General features: G+C 37.1%; 1 pseudogene; it reads left to right on the top strand.

Moving 5' to 3' along the window:
• The first annotated feature begins 5,650 nt into the window (after positions 1-5,650).
• Positions 5,651-14,937, top strand: LOC125166488 (CWF19-like protein 1; annotated as a pseudogene).
• Positions 14,938-15,224: the final 287 nt, after the last annotated feature.

The following is a 15,224-nucleotide window of genomic DNA, read 5'->3' as shown; positions in this document are numbered from 1 at the left end:
AGGGAAGGGAAGGGAAGGGAAGGGAAGGGAGGGAAGGGAAGGGAAGGGGAGGGGAGGGGAGGGGAGGGGAGGGGAGGGGAGGGGAGGGTGATGGAATGACCCTGAATTAAGCAGGTAAAACACTTTAACAAAACAAAAAAAAAAAAAAAAAAGAAAGAAAGAAAAAGAAAGAAAGAAAGAAAGAAAGAAAGAGAAAGGATAATATTTGGTGATCAATCCATCTTGGCGTATTTAAAAGACACTATTTTATTAGGATATTTTACTATTTACAGACTTTCATTTAAGTGGAAATTGTGACCATATTAGTAGTAACTCTCCACATATAAATCAACCTGGTTCCAGCTACATGCAATTCTGCTCAGGCCAATAAAATGCTGGAATTTCAGCAAAAATTAAAAAATCAGTACGGCCTCATGAACAATGTCATTCATTTATTATCAATCCAACTATTTAGAACTTTTTCAATCTTTGGCTTAAAATCTTGTTCCTCATATATAGCATGCATCTAATCCGTTTATCATTATGACATTTTGCACAGTGCTTAACCCACAGTCTTTGTTCTCTTCTCCTGGTGCTCATATCTTTCTGTGGTATCTGCCTAAACTGGTACATTTGTGGTGCCATAAAACAAAATAGCATAGATAAGAAGTGATTATGAAGAATAGGGGTGATTTTAAAAATATAAAAGTTCTTGTGTCGGTAGTTTTGAAATAGTAAATGGAGTTTCTGATGATATATAAGTTGTTTTTCTGAAAGTACTTTCCGTATTTCACCTATCACTTAGCTCGCATTTTTCTGCCTTCTTTCTGTCTCTACGCTTCTCTACTTTCAGATGACCCTTTTTTCCTTTCTTTCTCTACTATTTTTTTTTCTTTTTTCCCTCAACATTGGAGACTACTACTTTCAGATTGTTTTCTCCCTTCTTTCTCATAGGATCTTTCATGAGAAGTCTATTTGTGGGTGAACCCCAGCTTGTTTAGATGTAAGCAGAGGAAGACAGTCCAGATTCTCACCACAAGCCACATGTAAAAGTGAATCACTCTCAAGCAGATGGAGTTTCCCATAGGAACAATGTACTGTTTAGGGTTGTCATTCCAAACCAGAGTCAGCCACAAAGGAATCATAAACATGACCAACAATATGTCTTTTAAGTAAACATACAATAATTATCAACTACTGGAAAAGATCATTAAGGTCCAAGTCCCAAGAAATAAATTTTAAATGCATAAATTATATTGGTAGTTATAATATGGATCCCTATTATAACGTGAGCATCCAGAAAAGACAAAGGGCTGTATTTAATTTAGTTTAAACCTAATGTGCTAGGTATGAAAGAATTACTTTAAGTAAACAAGTGGAGAAAAATTAAGCAGTTACTCATCTGAGTAAAAGGCATGTGTGTGCGTGTATTCACTTCACACGTATTCAGCTTCTCTAAAAGTTTGAAATTACATACAAATTTAAAAGTATATAAAAAAAACACAGGTCACCATCAGCACTCCAAATTACCAACCATCCATTTTGCCCAGGAATAAGAGGTATCCTTGGGTGTAAACTTGAATCATTGTAACCAGGAAAGTTCCCGGCAAACCAGGGCAAGTTGGTCACCTTACTCCCCACATACAGGATGAGAATTTACACTGGACATGGAAGAGAGGAGTTTCCTTGCTGTTTGGTTTGAATGCTAAGAATTCTTTATGCATTTACAGGAGTATAAAAAGAAGACATGAATTGCACTGTTAAGAGTGTTTGGCACGCTGGAGTAGTAACTTGTTAGGGGAAATTATGGAAATTGATATTTACTGTGCACCCTCTTTTAAAAGAATGACATTTAGCTTATAAATGTGTAAGTTCAATCATCAGAAAATACAATCAATATGCAAAACGCTGCATTTGCATATAAAGAGATTGCCTCTTTATGTGAAAGATTAAAAGAAACCAATTTCCCTCATGCTGCTGTTTAGTATCTAATGAGGGATTTCAACCTATTTGAACTGAGATCACTCTTTAGCATCCCATCCAAAGCAAAGTATCATAGCTGGCATGCACAATACACTGATTCTAAAGGGAAAACAAATGAATAGCAAAATTGTATTTTCAAAACACTTTAAACAGCTTTGATGCTTAGAAAGTTCATTTTTGCCAAAAGTAATGCCCATTTTTCTTTGATCTTAAAAAAATTCATCTTTAGGGGCATCTGGGTGGCTCAGTAGGTTAAGCATCCAACTTTGGCTCAGGGCATGATCTCATAGTTCATGGGTTCAGGCTCTGCATCAGGCTCTGTGCTGACAGCTCAGAGCCTGGAGCCTGTTTCAGATTCTGTTTCCCTCTCTCTCTGCCCCTCACCCGCTTGCACTCTGTCTCTCTCTCTCAAAAATAAATAAACATTAAAAAAAATTTAATGCATGTTTAATGTTCTCAGATTAGTATATATTTCAGTTGAGAAAATTTTTGAAAAATAGAGGCCAAAATCTCATCATATTACTACCATAATTTCAGCATAAACCCATCTATAAATACATGTGAAGCTAAACATAAGAGAGAAATTCTGAAAGATTTTTCTGCAAGATGTCTCAAATACCTGCCTTAAAATTCTCCTGCAAAAGAAGCTAGTAAATAAGCTGTTGAATTTCACAAATATCTTCACACAGATAGTTTCTCCCTGCCAGCCTACAAACTACACCTCTCAGACTTTGGGACAAAATGTAAGGAAAAGCATCCTTTACTTCTCAAACTGTAGTTTTGCTTTTGGAGATGCAACATTGGCTAGAGGAAAGTAATTCGGATCAGTGCTTTCAAGGAAATAGATGAAGATTTCTAAACCTGGGATCCACAAATACAGTCTCAAGTATCAGGAGAGTACTGAGAGAATTTTGTGCATACGCATTCTTTCATTTCAGAGATAATGTCAATTGTTTCAACGAAGAGTCAGCACACTCTTTCTCTAAAGGACTGGATGGTAAATGTTTCAGGCTTTATGGGCCATACAATCTCTATCACAGCTACTTGACTCTGCCATTATAGCAAGAAAGCAGCCACAGGCAATAACAAAAAAAATTGACGCATGACTATGTTACAATAAAACTTTATTTAAAAATCATGCGGGGAGGGGGATTCAGATTAGGCCAGTAGACCAAAGTTTGATGACCTCTTATCTAAGTGAACATTTTACAACAGAATACTGTTATGAAACCTCACTGGTGTTTAGATTGTGTTTCGGAGAAGAATAGAGCCAAATAACATCAAGGCACGGTGTGTGAGTATGCCTTTATAAGTGATTCAAAAAGAATAAGGTAGTGGAATAGGGAGCTCATTACACAGAACATGGCCTTAGAGGCATGCCAAACTAGAAAGCTCCTGTGCTCCGAGAGAGCAGTTTCACGTTCATATTGCTTTGTGGAAATACCGTCACTATGCATGGCAACTTTCAATAATTTTCCGTCAGTAAATATATAAATGCAGTGTAAAGGACTTTTTTCTTTACCAGTATTTTTTTTTTTTGGCATCATTTCGGGGAATGTATGTTTATATTGATTTTCTCAACAAGACAGTCGAGAGGTAGTTAAAAGTAACTTTACTGCCACCATCATCACCATCATTATCATCAAAGTAATAAAAAAAAAGAAAGTTTCATTACATAGGCATGATTGATTAATCATTGGCTAGGTGACTGAATTCATTTTCTAACCTCCCTTTCCTCCAACGGTATTGGGCTGAATCAAAGTTCCCACCTTCTAATCTGGCGCTTGTTCTTTTCAGTGAGCAGCTGCCTTCCTGAAGCTGTCTAGTAGCCCACCTTGGCTCACCTCAGTAGCATAATGAAGACAGTCCTATCACTTAGGAAATGCCAAGGGTTTTCCTGTGCCAGGAAATGAGGACAAAGACCATATATATTGTTTCTTATGCCAGAAAACCTTTACGAAATGAAAAGAATGCCAGTGAAAGTAGAGCTTAGGAAGCAAGGGAGAATGGTGTAAAACAGGAGTTGCCAAACTTTGCTGCACACTGGAATCATGTGGGTATCTTTAAAAAATAATGATGTCTGGGGGCGCCTGGGTGGCTCAGTTGGTTAAGCGTCCGACTTCGGCTCAGGTCACGATCTCACCATCAGTGAGTTCGGGCCGTGCATCGGGCTCTGGGCTGATGGCTCAGAGCCTGGAGCCTGCTTCCGATTCTGTGTCTCCCTCTCTCTCTGCCCCTCCCCTGCTCATGCTCTGTCTCTCTCTGTCTCAAAAATAAATAAACCTTTTAACAAATTAAAAAAATAATAGCAATGATGTCTGACTGCTACCTTCAGATATTCTCACTTAAATAGCAAAGTGTAAAACCAAGGCATCGGGATTTCTTTTCTTTTTTTTTCCCTTAAAGCATACCATGTAAATCTAATGTCGAAAATGTTTGGAAACCACTGATATAAAGTAAGGTTGAAAGACAGACAAGGACTAAATCAGACATAACCTTATAGGGCAGGGTATAAATTTCTTCTAAGTGCAATGGGAAACCACTGGAAGTCTTAAGTAGGGAGTGATAGAACTCAATTTATTTTTATAATAGCTATATGATATACTGTGAAACACAGTGAAATACAAGAATAAGAATGGGACAATGAAGACTAGTTAAAAGGGATGCTAATGTTAGAGTAGACATTGAGGCTCTAACAGGCTACCTGGAGGGCAGCAAGGAGGAAGTCATGGCCAGCCAGGCAAGGTCAGAGGCCTGTCCTGGTAGCACTCCACAAGAAGCTCAATCAAACCAGACAGGCCCAAGATGATGGATACTGTGACCAAATTAGGAAGAAAAAGCTTGAAACCCTGCTTATCACTCCAAATAATGAGTATTCTACCCCCTAGTTAACAATTGCAGATAAAAAGACAGAAACTCACGTCCCAGGGACGCAGCTGTCTCCCTCTCTTGAATTAGCCCACTCTCTTAGCTTGAAAGTGTACTTTTTGCTTTAATAAATTTTCCTGCTTATGTTACTCATCTGTTCTGTGTGTCTGTCCTTGAATTCCTTCTCTTCTTGAGACAAGACCAAGAATCTTCAGTGACTCTTCCGAGTCTGGCTGGGTTGACGCCCCGGGGCCCAGGTCTCCCAGTTCACCTGATGACACTAAGAGGATGAATCAGAAGACTTGATTTATATTTTTAATGTTTATTTATTTATTTTGAGAGATAGAGAACACGAGTGGGGGAGGGACAGAGAGAGAGAGAGAGAGAGAGAGAGAGAGAATCCCAAGAAGGTTCCATGCTGCCAGCACAGAGCCCAAGGTGGAGCTGGAACTCACAAACTGTGAAATCATGACCTGAGCCAAAATCAAGAGTCAGACGCTTAACCAACTATGCCACCCAGGCGTCCGACTTGATTTGTATTTCTTGAAGCATGGGTGATACAGAAGACTGGTGTCTGTCCCAGAGCTGAAGAATTTAAAAGCCTGGAAGTGGGTAAAGTGGATAATGGTAGCCAAGAAGACGGCTTCAATGTGGGATATAATCTTTTCTATCAACAAGTCGATGTGCGTGTTTTTCCTCTGAACTAGGGAAAAGTGACCTTGTGTCATACCTCAGTCAGACAAAGGGACTTTGTCCAGGAAGTGTGGTAGAGACCCAGGTATAGACGGACAAACAAGAGTTGAAAATTGTCAATGGGAAAATGTCAGAGAACTACCAGCGAGCAGTCTTCAGTAATGGGAGAACCTCCAAAGAACCTACGCAGCCCACAACAGAAGGAAGAATCCATTGTACAACACTGGCCAAGCCAGACAGTGTTTCACCAGCTCACAACAGTCCCAGGAAAGTAAGGCCATTACTGCCCCTTACTTTCCCTTCTCTTCTTCGTTCCATCTTGGAGGAGTAATGGCATCTATACCTTGATTTTATGAACTGTGGGGGTAGAGGATCAGGGGCAGAAACACAAGGCAATAAAATAGAAAAGAAGTCTCCCATATCTCCTATTCCTAGCAGGCGCAAGCAGGGAGAGTGGTAGGGCCCCCAGAAGTAGAACTCATCAATATCGTTCTAGTTTCTTTTTCTAATTATGAAAGGCACAACTTCCAGACCCTTTCATTTACACGGGGCATGTGACTATGTGCAACTTTAGAAATGGGACTGGAAATGCCATGTGTAGCTTTCAAATGGTAGCAGCGAGAAGACTCTGTGTGACCCTTGCACAGCAGCAGTAAGAAGGTGCCATATCAAAATGGCAGCATCCCAAGATAGATGGCTTTTGTTGCTGAGTTACTGCAAAGAGGAGTTACTACTTTGGTCTGGAGAGGACTTAGGGTAAGTAAACAAACAAAAACAACCAAACAAACAAAAACCCAAAACTACTGGGGGTTTGTCTGTTACCACAGTATAACCTGATCCATCCTAATTAATACAAGGATGGAAGAGTTAACCTAGAATAAAATTTGGAGTTTCTATTACTACTTGGGACTGAACATACTAATTATTGGTCTAAAACTGTTTTAGGGGTCAAAGAGCCTAGAGGGCTTTATTATCTCGGAGCTTCTTTGAGATTTCATCCAAGGGCAGGGAAAAACTAGCACACAGAGATTTGCAGAGCAGTTGGGAGACAAAAAAGCATATTGCTTTATTATTTCAGCCTCAAAATGCATGCTTCTATTAGGCTGATTATGGAAGGTTTCTGGAAATTCTCACTAGCCTAGATCAACCTATTTAAGAGATCACTCCATGTAACAAGGAAAATATTAGCACATAGATTTTTAAAAACAGGTTCACTTCCTTTGAGCTTCAGATATGGATAAGGTTAATTCACAAAGGAATGGAAAGGACTACCACCCTCCAGGAGTTAAGATTTTACGCCTCTGAAAGATTTTTTTATAACTTGAATAGGCTGTCATGCCATCAACTAATTAAAAAGACAATTTTCATTGCCTTAGATTACTGTTGGCCATCTCTGCCATGGCAGTTGGGATGGAACACCATCACTGCCTCAGCTATGCTATTTGAATATCCATATGCATTGTTTAATTGTGGTAGATGGCAAAAATGGCCACAATGCTCGGCTTTTGGTCTTCTCTGTCCCTTCAATCTGGCCTAGTCTTTTGAGTTGATTTGGACAACAGTCTGAGGTGGAAGGAACAGAGTTCAAGTCCTAAGCCTAGGCTTGGCCTGGCTTCTTGGAATGCTGGAGTTGCCATGTAAATAGGTCTAGGCTAGCCTGCCGGAGGGTGAGACGTGTGCAGCCTAATCACTTTTGTTGTCCCAGCTGGTGACCAGCCACCCTCCAGAGAGACCTCTGCCAGGCAGAACTTTAGGTGGCTGCCAACACATGTGGAATCCCAGCTACGACCAGACGAACTAGAAGAATAGAACTCCCCAGCTGAGACCTATATGCAAGACCCACAAGATTATGAGCAGAGTAAATGGATGTTTTGATTCATTAACTTTTGGATGATCAGTGAAATGATAAAAGTGGTTGAAAAAATAAAGATGGAATACATATTGTTTGTAAGGAACTCTGCTAATTAATTACAAATGGTGACAGAAAGGAAAGGCTTATTATTATGGAACAAATGCCAGGTGTCTGCCTAAATAAATGCTACATTTAGGCAGAGAGGGTTAGGTTTTATGGCTGTGCATGTTTAGGTCTTGTATTAGTCAGCTTGGGCTGTCATAACAAAATACTATAGACTGAGTGGCTTCAACAACAGAAATTTATTTTCTCACAGCTCTGGAGGCTGGGAAACCTAGAGTCAAGGTGCCAGCTCAGTGGTTCCTGGTGAGAATGTTTCCTGGCTTGCAAAGGATCTTCTTTTCATTGTGCCCTCACATGACAGTGTCTCCTCATCTTATAAGGGCACAAGCCCCATAGGATGAAGGCCCCACCCTTATGATCTCACATAAATACCATCATCTCTGTCACATATATGTCTGTACACCCATGCATCTGCTTCTGGGCTCTCCATTTTATTTCATTAGTCTATCTCTGTACTCACACCACATTATCTTAATTATCCTAGCTCTGTAATTGGTCTTTTTGCAAGTAAAAGTAGTCTTTAAATCAAATCATATTTGATAAAGCAAAATAGAAAATTAATTTTCAAAGTGCACACACACATCTTACTTGGCATTTTTATTATTTCCCTTCTCACATATTTTTATTTTTATATTTTAGAAATAAATTGTCAACTTGTAATATTATTTGAATAACAAAATAGAAACAGTTAGATAAAGTAAATGGCAAAGAATGTTTCAAGTCTATTAGATATTCCTACACTAAAGTTTTACTACGATGCATATACAAAGGCCTTTATACAAATTTTGTATTTTTCACTGTGCAATGCTGAGGAAGTATTGCTGTTATACTGTTTTACATTTGAAGTGCTTTATATTTTCTTCATGAAACAATGCTTTAAAGTATACATATTAAAACATAAAAGTTACATGTTAAAACATAAAAGAATGAAAAACTCAATTCTAAGAATATTACTGGTGGACTACTAGTATATTTTTTCATAATTTATACTCCAGCCGAAGCCAACAGATATAGATCATTTGCTCCCCCTGACATCATGAAGATATTTTCCTGTGTTGATAATTTTGTCTTTTCCACTCAGATCTTTAATCAACCTAGACTTGATTTTATGTGTGTTGTAAAATAGTATTTTGATTTGTTGTTCAGATGGATACATTTGGTCTGAACAGTATTTTTGGAAGAGATTGTTCATCGTCCACCAATCTTTCAGGCCATCTCTGTCACATGTATGTCTGTATAACTATGCATCTGCTTCTGGGCCCTCCATTTTATTTCATTAGTCTCTCTCTGTACCCACACAACATTACCTTAATTATCATAGCTGTGTAATGAGTTTTAATATCCAATAAAGCAAGCCTTTGCACTAATTTCTCTATTTCAACACTGTCTAGTTATACGCACCCTCTGACTTTACATATAAATTTTAGAATCAGCTTGTCAATTTCCATGGCAAGAACATGCTATGATTCTGACTGGAATCATTTGGGGGGAATAAATTAATTTATCTTTTCACTTACATGTTGGTTAAAGTCTTTTAATAAATCTTAAAATTTTTCTCACAGAATTCTTGAACACATTCCGCCAGGTATGTTTTTACGTAGTTTGTATGCTTGGTGTTATTATAAATGTTACCTTTAAACTTTATGTTTGTATTCTTACATTTATTACTGTAACTTAGGAACATAATTTATTTGACTATGCAGATTTTTATTTAGCAACTTCTCCTTACTCTTGTATTGATTGCAATAATTTATTTGTAAGTATTTTTGGTTATTCCTTTGCAAATGATTTGCAAGTGAGTTTTTATTTCCTTATTCTTTCCAATCCTTACACACTTATTTCTTTTTCTTGTCATTCTGCACTAGTTAGAAACACTGGTAAAATATCAAATAAAAGAGGTATTGCTTGGAATCTTAGTCTTCTTTCTGAACTCAGAGGTAGAGCCTTCAGTGGGTTCTCACTGTGTATAAAGTTTACCATTGATTTAGAGTCATATTAAGGAAGTTCCCCTCTGTGTCTAATTTTTCAATAACATCAACATCAATGAATTAAGTGCTCTTTTTGTAATTGTTGAGGTATCTTATGATCTTTAATTTCATAATATGGCAAATTATATTAATTAACTTTTTCATATTGATACAACTTTATCCTCCTGAAGTAAAATCAACTTTGTCATCATAGATTATGCCACTTACACTTTATATATATGTTTTAAATGCTTTTTGCTAATCATATTACTTATGATTTTTGCATCTATGTTTCATAAATAAATTTTGCTCATGATTTTCTTTCTTTACTATCTTTGTTGCATTATGGTATTAAAATCACACTAGCCTCATAAGTAAGTTTTCAGTGCCCTGAAAAAGTTTGATTAAGATTGAAATAATTTGTTACTTGAACACTGGTTTGACTTGATAGAGACTCTGTGCTTGGGATTTTCTTAGTGGAAATATTTTTGACTACTGATTCAATTTTCTAGTAATTACAGGGCAATTCAGCCCTTCTAATTCTTCTTTAGGGACATTTGCTTATATATATTTTTTCCTGAAAATTGGTCATCCTAGTTGAATTTTTTAATTTATAGCATAAAATTTTTATAAAACTGTTACAAATATTAAAAATCTCAGAACTACCCAAATGAGTTATAACTTAGGTCCACACAAAAACTGCACATGGATATTTATAACAGCTTTACTTATGATTGCTAAAACTTGGAAGCATAACATGTCCTTCATTAGGTGAATGGATAACAAACTGTGGCGTATCCATGCAATGAGATATTTTTCAGCAATAAAAATAAATGAGCTATCAAGCCATGAGAAGACATGGAGAAAGCTTACATGCATGTTGGCAAGTGAACGAATTCAATCTGAAAAGGCTGCATACTGTATAATTTCTATTATAGAACATTCTGGAAAAGGTGAAACTATGAAGACAGTAAAATATCAGTGGTTGCCAGAGGTTGGGGGAGGCAGAGGTAAGGGTGTATAGAGAGCACAGGGGATTTTTAGGGCAGTGAAACTATCCTTCATGGTACTGTAATGTAGAGATATATATTACACATTTGTCAATACTCATAGAATACACAGAACAAAGAGTGAACTCTAAACTGTTAACTTCAGATAATGATGTATCAACATGGGCTCATCAATTGTAACAAATATTCACATTAATGCAAGGTTTAATAATAAGGAAAACTATGCTCAGGGGAGAGAATGGGTGTATGGGAATTCTCCATATTTTCTGCTCAGTTTTCTGTAAACTAAAACTAATAGAAAATAGTCTATCAACTTAAAAAATAAATAAATAAGTATTGTATTAATTTACCTCTTCTCATAAGATGTTTCCTAGTTCCTTTTACAATTGCATCAACCTTTAAACATATTTTTCCATTAGTATATTACATTTTTATAATGATGGAATCCACAGCTGTCTAAGTCTTGGACCTAGTTTCTTCTTTTACAAACTCTTTATGTACCATTGAAACACTACATTTTTTCCTAATTGACTTATTTTTATAGGTATATTACTTTGAGAGACAGTTTTAAGAAATGTTCTCATTAATGTTGATTTCCTTCCTGAATAACCATTTTTTAATTAGAGCTTTATTATTGTTGGCAAATTGCAATATTTTTCAAGGTCAATAACATTTGCTAAGCACCAGCTGCACCAACTCAGATCATTCTTAGCTTACCTCAGTGTATTTTTGCTTAAAATGGTCAATTTAATAAATTTATTTATTTACAGTAACACCGCTGGTCACATAAATCCATCAGAGCAGATATTCTGCAACTTTAGACAAGTTCCATAACCCTGATATATTAATATTTTCCCAATGATCATGGGCAACAGAAAATAACCAATTTAGGCAATTAAACAAAAGTATATGTCTCAGGACACCCTATTTCATGTTCTATTTCCTTCTGAATGCAACCCATCTGCACAAAAATGAAAACTTATGTATATAGCCCTCTGGTTGCCTAAGAGAATCTGGTTTTGTTTTACTTGAGATGTTAGGTTAATATGATTTTCTTGAACTTCAGAATTCAATCCACCCTTTTCATTTTGGACAGAAATTTTCCCCTTAAATTACAAATGATCTACAAAGTTAAAGGAAGCCATAAGTTTGATTCTTTTGCATTGAGTTAAATAGCAAGTTGAAAATATCAGGCTTATTTTATGATATTCTCTGTAATTTAGCAGAAAATTCATATTCTGAGATTAGTTATAATTTTTTCTAGTATTTGATTCATATTTTTTCTTTTGTTTATTAAATTTGTGGGAACTACATGCATGAAAGTCACAGGAAAAAAAATCTATCTTAATACACACATTTTGAGGTTTAGTTTAGAATTCAAGTTCTTTTATTTAGGATACACTCAAAACGAATTAAATTATTCCTGCTTAAAATTCCAAAATATTATGAACTATAAGACTAACAGGAAGAAATTATGAAAATAATCTTTTCTTCTTTGATAATGTACTCATGTCTTGGACTTCATTGTACATTTTCACTGATAGATCTTGGGCACAGAATTTCTATTTAGTTAGTCTGGAGCAGGCATTTTTTTAACTTTCTTGAATAAAAAAAGAAATGACTCATAGTTCGATACTTACCTTTTAAAAATGACCTCTGAGGTGCCTGGGTGGCTCAGTCAGCTCAGTGTCAGACTCTTGATTTCAGCTCAGGTCATGATCTCACAGTCCTGAGATTGAGCCCCCTGGTGGGGCTTCGGCTGAGAGTGTAGCCTGCTTCATATTCTCTCCCTCCCTTCCACTCTGCCCTTCGCCCCCTTTGTGAGGGCACTTGCACACATGCATGAGTGCACAGGCACATGCTGTCTCCCTCTCTCTCTCTCTCTCTCTCTCTCTCTCTCTCTCTCTCTTTCAAAAAAATTAATAAATAAAATAAATAAAAATGACCTCTGAAATTCAAATTCTATAAAAAATTCTAAAAATCAAATGTCTACACTAGGTCAGTTGATGAGAAAACAATTGTGGAATTACCATCATTGAATCTGTCAGGGTTAATCAAGGGGAGAATCCAAACCAAGTAGTTTAATTGAGGACATTAATATAGACTACTAGCTACAAAGGAGGAGGAAGGTCTACAAGACAATCAGGGAATGGTGAAGACACCCAGAATTTCACATCAGCAGCCAAAGATTAGTGTCAGACAAAAGTCATTGTATCTATCTATCTATCTCTATATATCTATATCTATATCTAATATATATACATATATATACATATAAATATATGTGTGTATATATATATATATATACACATATACATATATACGTATATATATGTATATGTGTATATATATATATTGAGATAGGGAGGAGAAGAGAGAGAGGGAAAGAGAGGAGAAGCCCAAGCAGGCTCTGCACTGTCAGCACAGAGCCAGACACAGGGCTCAAACTCACTAACTGTGAGATCATGACCTGAGCCGAAATCAAGAGCCCGACACTTAACAGACTGAGCCACCCAGGTGCCTCAAAAGTTATTATAGAGTTGGAGAGACATCTAGAGTTGATGCTTCAAAGGCCCAAGAATACAGAGCATCTAGACAGAAGCTGGAACCACAGAGAAACAGCCACTCATGAAAGTAAGGCCCAGGTGGGGACTGGGATCATGGCAAGGAATGGCTCAACAGAAATTGTGGCCACAGAAATTGTGTGCTAGAAAGGGATGGAATTATGGAGACTCGGTCTATGCTAGATATATAGCCAAAAGCCAAGAAAAAAGGCAGTGAAGTAACCTGGCTTCTCTCCCTTAGTCCTCCACTTTTTCTATTTGGTCTCCCATTAGCCATATCTATCCAGAAAACAAATGGCAAAGGGGGTATGGAAAATCAAGTTTATGGAAATCAGGACCCTGAGACACTGAACAGAGGAGTAACAAATTAATCTTTTCTCAGAGTGAAATAGTCATGATCTGGGGGAATTTGACAGAATATCTAGAAGGACTAGGAAAAGATTAAGAAATGTAGGGTTAGGATATACATATGTATATGTATATGTACATGTATATGTATGCATATGTATAATGACTATCAGTAATGTAACAGACAAATATTTACAGTATTAGCGCTTATATTAATTTTTATGTCAAAGAAAAATTCTCAGGAATGTTTTTAAAACATATACAAGTTCTTGCATCAGTAGGAAATCTTGTTTTATGAAGTTCTTGGCAAATTTCTTACAAGGGCAACCTCTTATTGACTGCATGTGATGTGCCATCATGCACAGGGCTATACATGCACTTTCTTATTTCATATTCACAAGAACTCTATGAAGTAGACACTATTGTTGTCATTTTGCAGATGAAGGGAGAAAGACTAATTGTCTGAGGTCACAGTGGTGGTACGTGGGAGAATTCCTATTCAAAGCCCTGTTTCTTGATCTCCAAGCTCTGTCTTGGTCACCATGTAATTCTGCCCCAGTCAGTGCTGCTTGAATGAAGCTTCATTATGTGTTATTCATAATCACCTTTCTGAGCAGATGGCTCTCTCCCACTTCCACAAAGCTGGATCACAATAATGATGGTTAAAATTAAATAGGTGTTTTATATTCAACCCACACACAGAAGATGAAACCATTCCTGCTTACATGAGATTTTAAAGACTATCTATGTACAGTTTTATCTCTTTAATCATCTGTAACTACTCTGTTATTCTCTAAGATGGCTAAGGGGATAGATAGACTGAAGCAGAGAAGGAAAGCATTCATCTACAGGCAGGGACTAACCTTCACCCAAAGCAGCCTCCAAAGTTGCTTAGCTTCCAGGACCTTGCTGGTTTTGCCTTGCCAGTCCTAAAGTGGAAAAGCATTTGGTGGTCAACACTGACCCACATTGCTACCTTTCCCTGGTCAAAGGAGGCTTAGCTGATGACCATGTCCTCATCCTGCCCATCGGACACTATCAGTCAGTGATGGACCTTTCATTCAGCAAGATGGCGGAAGAGGTGGAGGAGTATAAGACTATACTGAGGCCTTTCTTTAAGAGTTGAAAGAAATAGTGTGTTTTATTTTAGAGAAATTATAAGAGCTATCACCTCCAGCTACAGGTCATTTTCGTGCCACTCAGCCACTGCTTTGAGAATGGCATTAAAGATGCCTTCGTTACCCAGGCAAAGGAACAACAAATAGAACCAGCTGTTGGAAATCCAGAGCACTCTGACATCAAGCCCATTGCACAACCGAGAGCAACATATATTTATGTTGAACTTGACAGAGGAGAGAAACTTCTCCACAGAATTAAAACAAAAATTTTTCCCTTGCAGTTGAGAAGGAAGGTGCTGGCCAGTGAAGCCATTCTTAATATCTCTGACTGGTCTGACTGGAGGCAGTGTCAGACAAGCAAGGTAAGAGGTGACCCTGGCTTATAGCTTCTGGAGAGACTTTGAGCCTTTTGACTTCATTCTGGATGACTAAGCAAAAGGAAAGCCACTTTATGAATTTCACAGGAAGTAGTAGCAACCTGTTTTTAAAGAAACTAGTTTCTCAGGAGACTCTCATGGAAACTGTCTGCAGCAAAAAGGCCTAATATTGAAATTTTTTTTGGAAAAAGTCACATTCTAGGTTGAAAACCTTATGTTAAAAGCCTGTCTGTTATCCATCTACAAGTACAGATTGTGTTTATCAACATTAAAAATAAAATCAAGAAAAAAAACATTTAAATTATCAAATAAAATCCAAATGCTTTACCATGAAAAAAAATG

Source organism: Prionailurus viverrinus, chromosome B2 (assembly GCF_022837055.1).
Source record: "Prionailurus viverrinus isolate Anna chromosome B2, UM_Priviv_1.0, whole genome shotgun sequence".
Classification (NCBI taxonomy): Eukaryota; Metazoa; Chordata; class Mammalia; order Carnivora; family Felidae; genus Prionailurus; species Prionailurus viverrinus.
This window is presented reverse-complemented; position numbering and strand designations above follow the sequence as displayed.